At 40.4% G+C, this 19,266-nt stretch overlaps 1 protein-coding gene across 6 annotated transcripts in view; it reads right to left on the minus strand.

Annotated features, from left to right (window-relative positions):
• LOC147329784 (calcium-dependent secretion activator 1-like) overlaps nt 1-19,266 on the minus strand; it is a 352,004-nt gene that overhangs the window by 208,728 nt on the left and 124,010 nt on the right. The gene's annotated exons all lie outside the window — the stretch shown is intronic.

The raw sequence follows: 19,266 nt of genomic DNA on the forward strand, positions 1-19,266 counted from the left end.
GTCTTTCTGTGTGGAGTTTGCATGTTCTCCCCGTGTTTGCGTGGGTACTCCGGCTTCCTCCCACCGTCCAAAGACATGCAACTTGTGGGGATAGGTTGATTGGATAATCCAAATTGCCACTAGGTGTGAATGGTTGTCTGTCCTTATGTGTTAGCCCTGCAACAGACTGGCGACCTGTCCAGGGTGTACCCTGCCTCTCGCCCTATGACAGCTGGGATAGGCTCCAGCGCCCCCCGCAACCCTGAAAAGGATAAGCGGAAGCGAATGGATGGATATAGCAAAAATGTGTTTAGTTTTCATTGATGTGTGTGTGTCATACAATAGTTGAGGGTGAAAATGAAGTTTAGTTTTTATTTAGTTTTGACTTCAGATTTTCAATTTTATATCAGTTTTAATTAGTTTTTACCAATTGTTTGCTAGTTTAGTTTAGTTTTTATTTTTTTGAAAATCCTTAGTTTCAGTTTAGTTTTGATTAGTTTCAGTTATAGTTTTCGTTGTGTTTGCAATAATTAAGTGTAACAAAATCCCAGTTTCATCATATCAGTCATGCTCCTCTGCTTATCCTTGGGTATGTTGCTATTCCAGCTACCATACCCTGCACCCTGCACAGGTCGCCTGTCTGTCGCAGGGCTAACACGCAGAGACAGACAACTCACATTCCCACCTATGGGTTCTTTAAATAAATAAATAAAGGCAGATGAACAACCATTGATACCAGGCAACTATAAAATTTATATCTTGGCCCCAATGAGACTATTAACTCTTGCAGCACCGGGTGTTCCTAATTTTGGTTCAAGTGAATTGATAAACTTTTTTTTTTCAACATTATGTTTATTAAAGTTTTACATATATACATATATAAAGTACATACACAAACAAATTTACACAATAAACGAAACACAAGGTACATTCAATGAAAGCACTTGAGTCCATGAGACCTCTGACAGATTTTAAAGAATAATTTTCAGATTGCAGCATATGGTTGTGGTCCTGTACAGGGAATAGCTAGGCTGTCCCTGTCTCACACAGTAAACCAGATAGATCTTTATTCCCAATATACTGGATGTAGCGCCCCCAAATTTTCTGGAAAATTTCTTGTTTATCTTTTAGAGTATATGTAATTTTATCTAATGGTAAACATAAAGACAATTCTTTGAACCAATGTGAAATACTTGGTTTGCCAAGACTCCTCCACGTTAGAGCTATCACTCTCTTTGCTTGTAGTATTCCCATGTTTATGAAGATTTTTTCAAAATGATCTATGTTACACCCTACAGGATATAATCCCAGTAGGAAAAGTTTGGGATCCATCACAAGTTTAATTGACAAAATCTCCTTTATCATTGCTCCAACCTCTTCCCAAAACTCCTTTATTTTTGGACATGACCATAAACAGTGGAGCAATGTGCCCTTATCTTCTTCACATCTATTACAGATATCAGGAATCTGCATATTAAATTTGTTAAGTTTTTCTGGTGTTATGTACACTCTCATCAACCAATTAAATTGTAGCAATTTTAGACGTGTGTTCCCTGTCTGTGTTTGGGCTAGCTTACATGCTCTACTCCATTGTTCCACTGTCAAGTCCTCCTGTAAGTCATACCTCCAAGCTTCAAGCTTAGCAGCAGATGAATCAGGAGAGGATGTCATCATCAAGTTATATAATTCAGATATCATCCCTCTACCACTGGGGTTTTTGGTTAGGATTTTCTCTAATGTGGACAGCGGGGGAATATGTGTAAAATCATTATGATAAGACCTGATAAAACTCCTAAACTGTAGGTATTTGAAAAAGTGCTTTCGGGGAATATTAAATTTAGAGATTAGTTGTTCAAAACTTAAAAGTCTTCCATCACCCCCGAAAGCATCCTTCACCAGTCCCAGCCCCGAGTCTGCCCACATTTTAAAACCACCATCCGCCCTACCTGGGGCAAAATAATTGTTGCCCCAAATCGGGCTAAAAACAGAGAGGGGAGATTTTACGTTTAAATATCTTTGAGTGACATGTAAGATATAAATCATGTTTTTAACTATAGGATTAAGCGTAATGTCTTTGAGTTTATTATATTTATCAGAGTATACATATGTAGGAAGTGGAAGCCTAAGAGAGAGAGACTCAATAGTTCTCCATGCGGGGGGCTTTTCTGCAGCATAATAGAACATTATAGTTCTTAACTGGGCTGCCCAGTAATACCAAACCATGTTAGGACATTGCAGCCCTCCTGCATCAAAGGGCAAGTACAAAAGTGATAAGCGAAGTCTGGGACGTTTGTTATTCCATAAAAACTGATTAAACAGTTTTCTTATTTTAAGGAAAAAGTCTGAGGGAGGTGGCAAGGGGATATTCTGAAACAGATACAGAAGCTTAGGGAGCACGTTCATCTTTAGTATATTTATTCTACCAATCAGTGAAATTTGGAGACTCGACCATCTCTCCACTGATTTGGATATGTCAGTCATAATTGGACTATAATTATGGTTCACCACCTCTTCCAATTTCGGGACAATCTGAATACCTAGATAAGTAAACTGATTCACATTTCTAAAATGGCAGGTGTATTTAGGTGGATTCATCCTTTCTTCTGAGTTCAAAAGCATTATAGAAGATTTTGATTTATTGATTTTATAACCAGAAATATGTCCAAATTTTCCAATTAGGTCTAACATGGCTGGAATAGATTTTCCCAGATTTTTAAGAAAGAGGATCACATCGTCAGCATAAAGAGCTATTCGATGGTCGAGCCCTCCGATCTCTATACCCGTGATCACACAGTGTTCTCTTACAGCAATAGCAAGTGGCTCAATTGCAATTACAAATAAAAGGGGGGATAGGGGGCAACCTTGTCTACAACCTCTTCCAATCTCAACTGGTTTTGAGATAACATTATTGGTAATTATTTCTGCATATGGGTTATTATATAGAAGCCTGACCCAGTTACAGAATCCCACTCCCAAACCAAAGCGACCAAGAACCTCAAGCAAATAGGGCCATTCCACCCTATCGAAAGCCTTCTCTGCATCTAGTGCCAAGAAAGCTGTATCTGGAGACCCCCCTTGCTCGTGTAAAATATTTAACACTCGTCGAACATTGTGGAATCCCTGACGCCCAACCATGAACCCATTTTGATCTTCCTTGATGATGTCTGGCAAAAGGCCCTCCAGTCTCTTTGCTAGAATTTTACAGAGTATCTTTAAATCTGAGTTTAAGAGGCTAATTGGCCGCAGGTTTTCACATTTATCATTCGATTTTCCAGGTTTGGGAAGAAGTGTAATTAAGGCCCCTCTCAGAGTGGGTGGGAGTATCCCCTTTTGAGCAGATTCAGAAAACATTTCCAAAAGGGGTGCCTTTAATTTGGATACAAACTTTTTATAGATATCAATTGGCAGACCGTCTGGCCCTGCAGCCTTTCCAGAATTCATTCTCATTATTGCCTCTGAGATTTCGTCCAGAGTCAATTTAGCCCCCAGTCTCAAGGATTCCTCTTCTTCTATTCTGGGGATATTCATATTGTCAAGAAAAGAGAAAAAATTGGGGTCACCTGGGTTTAAGTCAGAACTGTATAACCTTTCATAATAGGCCTTGAAAGAGTCACTTATTGCAGCAGGGTCAGAGATCGTTTCCCCTTTATCATTTTTAAGTGCAGTGATTGATCTTTCCAATTGGAATTGTTTTATACGCCAAGCCAGAATTTTACCTGATTTCTCCCCTTGATCAAAAACGGACTGCTTAAGTTTTAATAAGTTAGCTGTAGCTTTTGAAGCTGATTTCATTATATTGGGTTCTTAATAACAGCAAACTTTGGTGCAGCTTGGGACAGGGGTTCTTAAAGTACATATCCTCAGTAGCTTTAATTTTTGATTCCAATAATTTCAGCTTTTGTCTGGCCTTCTTAGATTTTGAGCTTGTGAAGCGAATTATTTGGCCTCTAATGAAGGCTTTGAATGCTTCCCATCTAATACACGAAGATGTTTCAGAAGTATTGAGCTCAAAGTAATCAGTAATTTGTTTGTCAAGGTACGCCAGTAGGTCTTTGTCCTTTATCCATTTTTGCTGAAATTTCCATTTTGGGGGATCTCGTACTAGCCCTGGATCCAAATAGACCAGACTGGCTGGGGCATGGTCTGAGATAAGGACACTGCCATAATCACAACCGTTCACTTTATAGGACAGACTTGCTGAGATCAAAAAGTAGTCTATTCGTGAGTATGATTTATGTGTGCTAGAATAACATGAATATGTCGATACACCAGGATTCCTGTCTCTCCATATATCCATAAGATTTAATTCCTTAGCAAACTGAAGAATGGTTTCCCTACTCTGGCTATGAGATTTGTCTAAATGTGATGATTTATCTATACTTGGGTTCAGAGTGCAATTGAAGTCTCCCGCTAAAATATATTGACCACTGAGTGCTGACAGCGTGCAGAACAGGTTATTAAAAAAAGATGGTTCATCCTTATTTGGGGCATAAATATTAACTAAAATCAGAGGTTCTGTATAGAGAGTACCCTGAACAATCAAATACCTTCCCATCCTATCTGCAATCACCTTACAAACATTAAAGGGGACGGACTTGTGTATTAGAGTCAAAACCCCTCTCGCTTGGGAGTTAAATGGTGCTGAAAATACCTCTCCCTGCCATCTCCGCTTAATCTTTAAGTCCTCTTTTCCAGTAAGATGAGTCTCTTGGAGAAAAATTATTAATGCATATCTTTTAACCTTCTCATCACTTGTTTAACTTTTTTAAGTTTTTGCAGCCCTCTACAGTTCCACGATGTCATCTTAATTTCTAAAACATTGGACATAGCTGCAATTTTCAGATGATCTTCTCATGCTAGTATATAGAAGTGTACCTTTAGACAACCAAAACAATGCAGACAACACAGATGCTTCTAACTGCATCAACCATTGAACACAACCCCTCTGACCTAAGGGCCAGTTTCCCCTTCTCCTTACTACACACTCCGGTAATGCTAATGACCAGTCCACAGTTATTGAGGAATGATCCAACATTATTGATATTGACTTATCCTGAACTTAAACACTCCCTCCATTGTTAGCTTTTACATACAAATAATAATTGCTTAATTGCTTTGCCAGGAATTTATTGCTATCCCAAATATACTCATGTAAATAAATTAAATGTTAGGGGTCTACTGTGCTTTAACTCTATTTAAATGTAACTATAACTCAGAGAGTCCTCCTGGAAAACAAAAAGTAATCGATCCCCCCCCCCCCAAAAAAAGAAAAAAAAAAAAAAAGGAAAAAGAAAAAAAAGGGGGGGGGGGGGTATACTCACAATGCAGGTAATCACCAGCGTCTTTAACCCCCGTACAGATATAACGGAGGCATGTACAGATGTTCAGTGTGAATATATTTCAATGATCAGTTCACAGTAGCCCCAGGAATTAGCTGCCAAGCAAAACGTTCAATTATTTTACCAACTTTATCCGTATCGCTATTCATCCCGCTCTGCTTGGATCCGCGTAACGAAAATCTCTGCGTCCTCCGGTTTGCCAAAAGTCAGTGTTTTATCCTTGTAGGTCACCAGGAGCCTGGCGGGGAGAAGCATCCCGTGTCTTATCCCCATGCTGCGGAGCTGTCGTCTCACGGAGTCGAACTCTTTCTGCATCTTATGTATGCCGGCTGCCATGACCGGGTAGAAACGCACCGGTTTGTCCTCGTAGAGTATTTGCTTTTTGATTTTGGTCGCTTTCAGCACCATTGCCTTATCCCTATCGCTCAGGAATTTCATGATCAGTGTTCTTGGGGGGCCGTTTGGGTCGTTTCTCGGGCCGATTCGATGCGCCCTTTCCAGGAATGGCTTTGATTTCAGCAGAGGGATGTCCAGCGTCTCCGGGATCCAGGTTTCCAGAAATGCGCAAGCATCCGTTCCCTCCACCTTCTCCGGTAAATTCACCAGTCTCAGGTTAGCCCTCCTGGCCCTTGTTTCCAAGTCCATTACTTTGTCCTCCATATCTCTGGTTTTCTTTTCGAGACTCTGGACTTTTCTCTGAAGGCTATCGACCGTGTCCTCAGTATCGGAAATGCGTGTCTCGACATTTACAATACGCTCCTTACACTCTCCGACCTCGTTTCTCACTCCCTCAATTGCAGCCATTATTCCGTCAAACCTGTTGGAGAAGTCGGTTTTCAAGTCTTTGATAGCTTCAAGAATCGGAGCGTGACTTGGTCCTTCCTCTTCAGCGCTAATTGACTCTTCCGACATGGCGCTAGCTTTAGCTTTTCCACTTTGTTTAGTTGGTCCGAAATCAATTTTAGGTTGTGAGGGTTTACCACGACCCCTGCCCGATTTACCTGGTGCAGACGACATAAAAGAGTCCTAAGCGCGGATACCGTTAGAGTTTAACTTCAAAAGTTGATATTACGTTAGGTGTCTTGGCAAAGATTCACGGAGGAGGGAAGTGTGCGTCTAGCTAACGCGCCGCCATTTTAGGAGTCAATTGATAAACTTTTTGAAGGCAATTGACTCACACAGTTGTGTAGATGTCCCCGTCCTGGTGTCTCGGGATGCATCACGCTGCCTTGCCTGGGGTTAGCTTCTGTTTCTGGGGATGAGGGTTGAGTGTGCTCCCTTCTCAAGGTAAGCTAGGATAGCCTTCTTGTGTGAGCTTTTCAAGTGCACCTTAAGGTTTGTGGGATTTTTTCCCTTAGAAATGTCCCTCATAATTTGTTTCTTTCCACTACAAGACACTTGCTTTATCCAAAACACAGTCATATTCAAAGTAATCCCAAATTGGACTCTGGCGCTTTCTCCCGACCTTTCCTGACATGATTCTGCGCGTGGGCGGAGCAGCAACACAGACGACTCGACTAACGTGCTGCCACCTGCTGGCATAATGAGACACAGCAAGAAAAAATCTGGAAACTAAACTTCATTTTCACCCTCAACTATTGTATGACACACACACATCAATGAAAACTAAACACATTTTTGCTATATCCATCCATTCGCTTCCGCTTATCCTTTTCAGGGTCGCGGGGGGCGCTGGAGCCTATCCCAGCTGTCATAGGGCGAGAGGCAGGGTACACCCTGGACAGGTCGCCAGTCTGTCGCAGGGCTAACACATAAGGACAGACAACCATTCACACCTAGTGGCAATTTGGATTATCCAATTAACCTATCCCCACAAGTTGCATGTCTTTGGACGGTGGGAGGAAGCCGGAGTACCCAGGCAAACACGGGGAGAACATGCAAACTCCACACAGAAAGACCGGCCTGATGGTGGAATTGAACTCAGGACGTTCTTGCTGTGTGGCAACAGTGCTAACCACCGTGCCACCGTGCTGCCCATTTTTGCTATAAATTCAGTTAATTTTAGTTAGTTTTGTGAACACTCATTACAGTTTTAGTTAGTTTTCCTTTTTTTGTTTTTATTTTTATTTCCGTTAACGAAAATGTTTTTTCACTTCTAGTTTTCTCCAAATCTCTCAGTGGAATGATCAGTAGTGATGTGACGTTCTGTATCGAGGCTTCGAAGCTTGTGTCGAGTAATTGAGGGGGCGTTTCCGAAAATTGCAAAACTATTAAAACCCTGTTAATTGCACAAGTGCATGGAGGCAGGACCTCACAGCAGAAGCATACTCCATAATGTGTTGTACATTATCATATGTATATTATATGTAACGTGGTATTTTTCAATTATTGTATTTACCAACATCAAGAAGTCACAAGCAAAGAAAGACCACACCATGGTGCATGTTTGAACATGTTTACTGGTCAAAATTATTTATTAAACAAATAAACCACATTTTTTAGCCACCAAAAAATACACGTTCAAAGCAACACAACGGCGGCCCAATATCAGACAGAATCCCACTAGCGTGGGCAATTTTAATGAAGCGGTTGGTGTTATTTTGTGGATTCAAGCTGCTCTTAATGGTTTTGGCCACCAGATGTCACCAGAGAGGACTGTGTTGAAAAGCTTCGAGTAATGAACCGTTTTTCAATACAAGCTTCAATGCTTCAGAAAGCTTCATTTGGCCATCACTACACATAGGGGAAAACATAAGGAGGTAGTGATGTGACGTTCTGTATCGAGGCTTCGAAGCTTGTGTCGAGTAATGGAGGGGGCGTTTCCACGATGCGCGTATCGAGGCTTGTTTCATTTATGGGAGGAGCTGAAAATGATGACGTCCGAAGCCTCGCTGCCCGGCTGTACCACGTGACTGGTTCATGAAGTGGTTCGAACTTTGCCGCGAGCTATGACAGCGATATAAACCCTCAGACTTCATTCAAAATGTGGGTGTTTGATGGAGAGTTGCGGTTAGTGAGAGTTTGGAGACAGTTTGGAGGTTTATGAGAGTGAGGAGAGAAAGTCAGGAGAGAATGGAGCCAGCTAAGAAGAGGAGGATGTCCTCCCCTGTGTGGGAACATTTTGATCTTATTCCTCCCAACAAGGTATGTAAATTTCTACAGAAGATGTATTTTCATAATACTGATGGTGCAATACAATTTATGTTAAGCTGTCGTTACTTGTGTACAAGGTGAAGTGTTTGCTATGTGCCAGGGAGCTGGGATATAACAACAACACCTCATCCATGCTTAGGCACTACAGAGCTTTGCATGTGAATAGGGGGGACACCGATTGTGGAGCAAGACCAGGTGAGCCATCAAATGCCATGATAATATAGCATGCTGTAATGTTACTAAATGATATAACAATATTATACAGCTGTAATAAGTGACGTGTGTGATATTTATATTTGTGCTTTGTCTTTATTGTCTTTCCTCAGGAGAACAATCTCCAATAGATGAAGACCTGGTTAGCATGGTGATTGAGGACTCCCAGCCATTTAGCATTGTGGAGGACAAAGGATTCAAAAGATTTGTTAAATCATTAAATCCTAGCTATGTTCTCCCCACTAAAAAGGTCATAAAAGCAGTGAAAATGTAGTTTTTACAGAATAAAATGTGAACAGGCAGGACTGAGGCTCAAAGCCTCAGTGTGTAGCTGTCCATACCTCAACGTTACAAAAGCACAACTACTGTCCACACCCCAACCACACCTCACCTCACAGTAAATGATCATTTCCATTTTAAGCATTTCCAAATAATCATTTCCCATACTGCCAGTATAAATATACACAGTATACTGCCATCACTACAATATAGATGTTTTACACACTCCTTTTGTTGTTGACATTTACAGGCTGTGTGCAAAAGACCACATTCTTTAAATTCATGCCAACTAATATTTTTACGTCCAGTAGGTGTCCTACTAGAGCAAATGAAGCTTCAAGAAGCTTTGCGCTGGGGTGAACCAATTGGATGAACAGCTTCAGTGCTTCATGAAGCTTCATCTGCCCATCACTATAAGGAGGTTACATGGGGAATGTGGAGCAGAGAGATGCCCAAGTAACACCAAATAACACAGACGAACCAACCATAAGCACAGACCTACAGCCACTATATATACACACACAAGGTAATTAGGAAATGACACACTGGAGGGAAGCACAGCTGATCCTAATCGCAAGATGACGGGGAAACACAAGCTGATTTGGGGTGGGGGGCTGTACTGAAAGCAGTGTGTCACTGGTAAAGGACTACCTTAATATTCACTCACTTGTTTTTTTTTTTTTTGCTATAACTCATCCATGTGGTCCCTTTTCCTCACATCCATTGCCAGTTTAGAAAGACCATTCAATCTAACATGTATGTCATTTAAAGGACGATGGAGGGAACACGTGGAGGCACAGGGCTAACATGTGAACTCAAATCAGAAAGGCTCCAGCAAATAATTAAAGCAGGAAGCTTCATGCTGTGAAGGAACAGTGCTGAGCACTACATCATCCTTCCAGGTAAACACTGATCAGCTACAACTTCTCGTGGTGACACACCTGTTGCAACTTGCTGTTGGTGTTCTGATAAAGTATTTTATCACTTCATCTTTTTAATGTTCTTTCTATTGCTGTTAGAGTTGTATTGTTTATTGTCATTTATGCTTAGAAATATTTAACCATATATGCTTAGAGGTGTATAATCGATTGTGTAGTGATAGGATGTGTGATCCTTAGTTGTCTGCAAAGACTTTGTGTGCATTCCAGAGCATTCTGGCATTAACACCCACATTCTGGGAGCATGGGAGAGGTCGTACCTTCTCTTATTGTTTTATGGTAGGATAAACGTATCTATATCTTTTTTGGGTTAAGTGCCTTTTGTTTAGATGAACTGCTGGACTTCTAGACCAGCAGGTTTACGGAAGTCATTTATGGGGTCACACTCTGAACCCCCCCTCCCCCCCCCCACACACACACACACACACACACACACAAACACACACACAGACAAGGTATTCTTTGTTCACATGTATACCTATGTAAGATGTTATATGTTAATGAACCTATGTATATTCATGTAACCAGAGGTGGGCAGTAACGCGTTACTGTAATCTGATTACTTTTTTCAAGTAACAAGTAAAGTAAGGGATTACTATTGCAAAAACGGTAATTAGATTACCGTTACTTTCCCGTAGGAACTAAAACCGTGATTTTTTGCGAGAATGTCTCACGACAGTGATGTAAGCGAGTGCGCCGTTAGTGACAACAGCTGTGTCCAGATCAACAATGGATCACATATCGAGTGCAGGAGAGAGTATGAGCGTGCAGCGTTTAAAGTGTGGAAGTACTGACCTTACTTTGAGTTTGATTCCATAAAAAGTGACAAAAACATTAGCGTACATTGTGCGTGGGAAGAAAACTTCTTTTTACAGCGAAAAAAAACCCCTAAACTTCCAAGCAAGCACCGAGTAGCTACGACGTAATGGGAAACTCACAGAGAAACTCGCGGATCCTTCCACTGACCACGGCACACCTGCACCAGGGTAAACCTCCGCCTGACGCAGTGCTGCTTTACAGGTGAAAATAGAGCAACAGGACCGCTAGTCTTTGACTTTATTTATTTTCTGCTGTGTTTTACTTGCATCTATTTGAAAGAGTGAGTGTAAACACAAAAAATATTTTATTTTATGTGCTGGAATGTGCAGAAAATAGCTTTAAATGTTAAACTAATTTCTTCCAGTCAGAGAATGTTGCATATAATTACATTTTTGCTTGATGCATACAGTTAAAAGATTAAAACTGATAAAACAAGTTTTAAAAAGAGACTTTTCCATTTGATTACATTTTATATGATGGATTATGTAGAAAAAGTAGAATTAGGCTGAAAGATCTATCGCTTTATTACCTCTTCAGGTTGTAAATCGTGTTTTAAAAAGTAACTAAGTAACTAAGTAATTAATTACTTTTGAAAATAAGTAATCAGTAAAGTAACGGGATTACTTTTTTGGGGAAGTAATCAGTAATTAGTTACTGATTACTTTTTTCAAGTAACTTGACCAACACTGCTTGTCACCACAATAAAAGGAGTGCTATGGGGAACCTGGCTGAGAGTCTGACGGAGGTCAAGTGGGTGGAACGACACTTGGCTGCAGGCAGGTCTCCCTCATGCATGAGTAACACGAAGAACTTTGCCTACTTGGTGTTCAATGCTTTTGCTGTGTAGTTAAACTGTCTCGTTCCAGCGGTGGGCCTGTGCTAGACAGACCCAACAATTGCAATCCACTACTATACTGCTAGCTGATATTTTAAGCTTGATAAATTATAATCATTCATAAAGCGACTTATTTCACATTGTAAAATCCTCAGTTAATGATAATTAATTAACCCAACACAAAACTACTGCAAACAAACCTGTTGTTGCAATAGCCAGCTAGACTGCTGTAGGCTGTGTGGGCTAGGTGGTGTTTAGAAAACAGGATGGGCTTCATAAATATTTGGAAACCTTTACGGAGGAAACCTGGTGCAAAAAATAAAGATTTATCTATGTTTACGTGCCCCACCCTCCCTCCCTCCCTCCTTGTTCTCAATTCTTTAACTTCTTCACTCCTAATTAGTACACGGGGATCTGCCAGGCCCGGGAGCCGTCGCCAGTCCCCTTCGAGGCCTTCCCCAAACCGCAGCTCAATTCATGTCCAAGCATCATCTTTACCTACTAAAACGCTGTCAAACCTAAAATGAGGACGTGGGCCCAGCTGGTAAATAGGAGGTTACTGGAACTGCAGAAGAGAGCTGAGCAGGAAACCCGGCAGCTGGAAATCTCCACAAGCAGTCAATAGAAAAGAAATTGAAATAAATTATCACTGTTATCGTAATATTATGTACGTCCCAGGTCCTTGTTGTTACAGTGGTGCCAAAAAACCAGTACAGCCAGTGGAGGTACTGGCAAAGATGCTGGTAGAGCAAGCTGCCATGCACCAGGAGAAGGCAGCAGTGTACCAAGATCAGCTCAGCTTGGTACAGGGCCAGTCCAAACACCAGACAACAGTGTTGGAGGACCTGGTTGTTTAGCCTGCGCTTGGAAGCTGAGTGACGTGGCAGCCAAGAGAGGCAGGCTCGGCTGCTGGACATACACAAATATCCCATAGTGCCACTTGAAATGATATAAGATTGCGTTCACGATCAATAGAGACTTGTAGTGTTTGTGCTGCACTCAGTGGTTGTCCAACTCTGACTCTGGGGAGGAGGAGACATCGGGGGCTTCTCGGGAAGTCCAGTGATTTACTCCAGTGAAGATTTCGCTCTAGGGCAGTCTTGGGACAACACTCAGTGCTTTGAACAGGCGATCGATAGTTCAACAATCAACAGTTGAACAGTAGACCCTGATGTAGCACTGACATACCTGCATTTTGTGTTGATTAGAGACAGACTCTATTAAGTGAGTCGTAAAAGTCACACAGAAAAGGAAAAGACCCAGTTGTTGGTGCCAAAAAGCCACCAGCAAATGATTTTCCAGGTGGATTCCTTTAACCCCATGGCAGGGATATGACAAAACTCTGGAGTGAATAATGGCCCAATTCTATTAGCTGGGCATCCAGGGGGATGTGTGCCAATAGTGTGTAATGCCCAGAGTGTCAGGCCATGAACCAACTAGCAATTCCAAGAGCACCTTTGTGCCTGTTACCATGCTGCCTTTCCAGGCCCAGAAACAGCAGCAGTGCCTGTACAAGAGAGACTTGGCTCGGACAATTTTCACTGGGAGATAAAGCGCTTGTATCGCTCACTTCTTCTAGCTCAAAGTTACCCTTTGGCAAGTGGGGGACATTGACCACAACATGGTGCCATCACACAGGTGAGGAGCCATAGAGGTATATCACCTTGTGTGGTGAAGAAAGATGGGTCTATACGGTTCTGCGTGGAGTACCACCAGCTGAACGAGGTTTGATGCTTATTCCGTGGCCTGGGTTGACAAGCTCTTGGACCGGTTAGGCACTGCTCATATGTTCATAATGCTTTAACCAAGGGTTAGTGGCAGATTTCTCCACAGTATAAGGGAAAGACAACCTTCTCCACAGAGGCACAGATTGTTTTTAACAGACAACCTCATGCATTTGTAGTCACCATATTGTTGTTATCCCTTCTTTAACCCTCTAAACCTTTAAGATTTAATGAATATTCCTCATTTTCATCAATTACATAAAAAATGTTAATCGAGTGCTTTTTATTTTGCATCACGTAAGAACTGATGTTAGTGGAAATCTGGTACTTTTGAACCTGCTGTATTTCCCATAAAAGTGGCGATTGTGCCTGATTGTTGTGCTAATGTTGCTATCACTACCTGCATTGCAGAGATTCAAGGAGTTAAGAACTCACATAAAATGGCATACACATCAGCCCCCCAAAATGCTCAAAATAATCATGATTTTACTCAAAGCATTCATGACACGTTTCCACATCAGGATGCAAATAAATATCCAGACAGACTGGCCTGATCTTGGCTGGTTCTGTGCTTGCCCCAGATATTTATACTTTACATTCTGTATTTTAAAGGGTGGGCAACTGTCCTGTTTATCAGCTGTCCCCAACCCCTGGGCTATGGACCAGTACCAGTCTGTGAGTCGTTTGGTACCGGGCTGCGAGAGTTAAGGCCCGGGTGTGAAATTTATGGTTTTCAGGGGTTTTATCGTCAACTCGGTTTCCCTGGGTCTTTCCCGTGTTGTAGTTGTGCGTCTTATTTATTACCATAGCGACCAGAGAGCATTAAGGGGCAGAGAGGAGGATGTTACTCTCAGTGTTGTTGGCGCATTTCAGGAGCACGCTGCTATTAAAGGTACACAATTACATAGTGAATTCACGTTTATTATTATATTTACAAAATACGACAGTTTTTGTCTTGGTCGTATCATTTTATTTTGTTGCATTTATCTGTAACACCTTAAAGGCTGGTCCGTGAAAATATTGTCTAACATTAAACCGATCTGTGGCACAAAAAGGGTTGGGGACCTGTATATGGCATTCTATTGAATCTTTCCCAGCAGAGCTTATTCATTCAAACCCAGTCACCAGTCTGCTGCAGGAAAGTTTTGTTTTTGTCTTACTTACTATATTTAGTTGTACTATTGAGAAATATAGTAAATGATGAACTGACTGGTTCTTACAGAGCACTTTACTACTCAGAAAAGCAGACAAATCCATGTATTCTACCAGAGAACTTAAAGCACTATATACAGTTTGGTGGGGGTGTGGTCTGCAGAGGAGCAGTGGGTTCAGTGGGCAATGCCAGAAGGCTGGCAGAGCAGCTGGGACTAATTGCTGTGATCAGTCCTGCCTATTTAGTTGCAACCTGGAATGTCTTATGCTGGGCTCACACTGTGCGATTTTTGGCCCATTTTGAGCCGATTTTTGAGTCGTGCGACCGTTTTGGCGATCGGCCCGGTTTTGGCCTTCATCGTGCGTCGTGCATTGTGTAGTATACGTGGGGTAATGAGACGCGATCATCAATCGCTTGGTCGGGAGGATTTCAAATCCTCGCGACCGTCGTGAGGGTGTCACCGCAGTTTGTCACACTGCGCACGCGCAAACACAAATGTCAGTGAAAAAGACGGAGCAGCACAGCAGTGCAGCGTGTGATCTGGACACAAGCGACGGAGGCACAACTTGTAGAACTTTGGAAAGCTCATCCGAGCCTTTTCGATGTGGCCTCACAAAATTATCACGACCACAACAACCGTGAAAATAGTTGGATTTACACTGCTGCTCAATCACAGCTGATCAATGTTTTTCATTAGCAATTTAGCAAAGTTGGTGGTGGCGGTGTGTCTGTGTGAGTGAAAGACAGAGAGGGAGAGCGAGCGACAGAATTTCTGTTATAACCTTAATGTTATGGACGCACAGTGTGAGCACTCAGGTCGCATCAGAGCATCGGGCGGTATAGTGTGAGACCTGCATCGTGACCTATGAACTTCTAACTCCTGCGAGTCAATCGTACAGTTTGAGCAGGAGCTGAATCGCGCGACTGAAAAAATCGCACAGTGTAAGCCCAGCATTATTTACAACTGTTTTTGAAGAAAAAGTTATAAATAAAATTTAACCAGCCCATTAACATATATATGTTTGAGTTCTTCGTGTCACATCAAGCTTGCCTCATTCAACCGTCAACCATGGCGCCAAGCTGCTGTTTCTTTGAGAGGTAAGACCACTTTTTTCTTTGACTATGTTGTGTAGTATCTACATGTTGAGCATGGTTATATTTTGCGTTTGTCTTACGAGACATGTTATATAGTTTGCGTATGCTTGTGCTACATTAGTTTTACTGGATCCTGGGCAAGTTAGATATGTCTGCTTTCATCCTGCCAAACCTTGCCATCCTAACACGGGAACCGTGAGACCACTGGACAGTTGGTGTGTATAGTTATACACTGTAGGGATGGGTATCGGTTGAGGTGGACGCTTCACTTTTCACTGTTAAAGGAAAGCACTTCATTGGCGTTGTGTTACTGGACTGACCCTAAGCAATCATTGCAAATAGCAACGTTGCTATCCATTTTAGACACTTAAAAAAAAAGCACTCCACAGACCTTACTAGCATCACATGTGCATAACTCAGGTGTCATCTTATCAATGTGTTATCTGGTCTTCAATGTTTTTTCTTCTACAGACATTAGACATTTAATTGAAAGTCTTGATGTTGCATCTGTCTACATAGTGTTAGTTACTAACCATAATGGTAAGTGACCTGTATTTATATAGCGCTTTATTAGTCCCTAAGGACCCCAAAGTGCTTTATATATCCAGTCATCCACCCATTCACACACTAATGAGCCGTTGTGTTTTGTTTTGGACTTGGTTTACACAAATGCTCACTGAATGTCAATTCAGTTCAATAAAACTTTATTGATCCTGAAGCAATGTTCCCTCTAATGTTTCATGTGTCTGAGCGAACACACAAACTCCCTGAGCGTCCCTTGGACCACTGTGAGTGACATCAGGCGTGTGCACTGTGGTCACGCCAGCATCTAATCCATCCAATTTACATGGTTTATTAAAATAATCAAATTACAGCATTTACATTTATGTTAGACTACTTTTAATTAACTGCTTTAGCCCACTTACAATGAAAATGTAAAAAAATCTGTTTCATGACCTGTGTAGTATGTTAACACACTAACTAACACTAACATGGAAGTAAAAATAACTTGAACTCCAATTTTAAAAACACAACTTTCTTTCTTTCTTTTTTAATAAAGCTCTGACTTGTATTATGAGTCTGTGGTCTGGGAGAGAGTCTGTAACTCTCTGTCTGCAAAATACTATAATGACCAATGTTGGGCAATTAATTATATAGTTACTTCTTCAAAAAAGTAACTGAGTTATGCAAACAAAGTTTTTTGCAGCTGTTTACCTGAACAAGCAGTCAAAGTGTTTTTAAACAAACATTTCAAACTATTTACAGAACAATCAGCTGCTCTGCATCAAATTATTTGAGCTGCTTCAAAGAATAATTTCTGTCCACTATGAGATGAAGGAGAACAACAGCCTGATACCTGCAGGCCTGACAGCAGCAGATGTATCACTGCTGTAACACCTGTAACACTCAGCAGGCGCCTCATTGTTCTGACACACAACAAAACTATTGACTACACTACACACTAACTACACACTAACTACACACTAACTACACACTAACTACACAAGACAACACACTAAATTTAGACTCCAAACACGCTAAACGTCTCAAATCTCTCACATCTCAAACACGCCGTCACTCCTAAAACTTCCCCCTTCCTAAACGACTAAATGCCATGTTGCCATATCATTTTTTGATTGGTCGACATGGTACATTTTTCCACCAATAGGAAAGGCTGAGGGAGGGGGGCTGTTTTTGCTCACAGGCTTTTGAGCGTTTTCCTTATAAAACGCCATTTTTACCGTTTCTTCCCGCAGTAAATATAAACAACGACAGTATTCAGGAAGAAAACCAAACATTGCAGATATTTTATCATAACTCTGGTTTTACGTGGCCGATCAACACAATTTAAAAACTGGTATAAAGTCCTCACAGTTGTTCCGTCTGTCCTGCTCACATCTCCAATGGTTGTACACGTTGTCATTAACGTGGCTTAACTCCTCATCAGACGCTTTGCTCGCTAAAACACCGGTGTCGGCACATAAGGACGCTGTCATAGGCTGTCAACCACGTTGATATACGAATGTGAATCGCGTGATTGGCTGGACTATGGGATAAGGTGGCATCGTTCTAAACACATACAGGAGCAGCCAGTCACTGACTAACACTGCAAAACAGAATTGTTAACGTATTTATTTTAATTTCAATTCAGGTTAGATTTTTTTTTTGTGTGCAACGCAGATTTTCTGTGCGCAGAGACGTGCCAGCAGTGCGCAATTGTGCACGCGCGCAGCTTAGAGGGAACGTTGTCCTGAAGGTTGACCTTCAGGATATGTTGGCAATAAAGGAAATTTTAAAAAAATAAGTTGGATGTACTTAATTCATTTGTGTGGATCCTGTTGACAAAATAGATTTATGTAAAACTAATTAGTAAAGCACAAGGTAGCTGAAAATATAATATTTGAATTAATCTAACTTAAACATTTTACTGCTACAAATAAGAGAGATGTGTTTAAAAAAACTAATCTAAACTATCTAACCTGAAAATATATAATTTATGTTGATACAACATAACTTGATTTAGGCAGTCTTATATATCTCTTGTTAATCCTAAGTAGTTTTTTAAAATTAAATTACCTAAAGATTTTTGCTTTAAACTAACACAATACAATTTCGTGGAACCTGTTGACAAAATAATTTTAATTAAAGTCAACGTTTAATTTTTTCTTTTTGAGTGAACTTGTTTTCATTGCCTTTTTTTTTTTTTTTTTTTAACTAATACACTTTTTATAACAAATTGAAATATTTTTTTCTTTAATTAAAAGTATATGAAAGATTAAACAAAACTAAAAGGCAGAATTTGAATGAGCGGTTTTAATACAGTAACTGCAACTAAAATACTATAATTAGAGTACAAGATACAACAGTAGTAATAGATAAATAAATTTAAGTAGCGAGAAATAATTGTCTTTAAGTTTTAGCTATTTTTTAAAAATTAGACTCCAGGAAATAAATAATTTATGTGAATTAATGATTTTGAGTAAAGTAAACTTAGTTTTTCTACTTCATCGGTTTCTGCGTTGATACAAATTCACGTTGTACAAAAACTTAAATGGTTTAAGGCTAACTAGTTTGGGCTCATAGCACATTCAAGTAATTTCAGCCTGAAAGTTTTTATTTCTAATGGGGGTCATAATAGAGTGTGATATTTCAGGTCCTGTGTGGATCTGCACATAGTCACATTCAGTGGTAGCAATAACCAGTAACCACAAGAGGGAAGCAAAAGATTATCTTTTGGACAAAGCACCCTAGTGGCTCATCAATTACACACCCAAATATTAAGTGTATCACACTCTAAATTAACTCTACAAGGGTTATTTAGAATTAACATTTTACCACCTGATTAAGATCAGATATACAGTTATCTATGTATTCACATGTTGGTTATTTAAAAAATAATCATAAAATTGGGTTGTAAAGACTTAGAAATAATGAAATAACCATCAATATTAGGGAAGTTACACTTCAGCATGTGACGTAACAGATCCAAATGCTTACCTCCGGCACGTTTTAAAAATATAAAATTAACAATAAATTAATTAACAATACATTTCTGTTTCCCAAGTTTTTAAACTTAGAACTTCTTCTATTTACATTTTCTATTTAAATACCTTTGGGTAATTTGATGTTTAGCAAAGCCTCTCATTCAATAAGCTCTTAATACACTCATCTTCATCAGTATTTGAACACTAAGAAAAAATGTTGTAATTTTGCCTATGGAACACAGTAGATCTTAAATTGAACAAGAAAGATATAATAGAAGAGCAGACACTAAAGG

Source organism: Aulonocara sp. 'chitande type north' Nkhata Bay, linkage group LG5, assembly GCF_057382095.1.
Source record: "Aulonocara sp. 'chitande type north' Nkhata Bay isolate Kocher_YH1m ecotype deep benthic linkage group LG5, A_spYH_male_GT1.1, whole genome shotgun sequence".
Classification (NCBI taxonomy): Eukaryota; Metazoa; Chordata; class Actinopteri; order Cichliformes; family Cichlidae; genus Aulonocara; species Aulonocara sp. 'chitande type north' Nkhata Bay.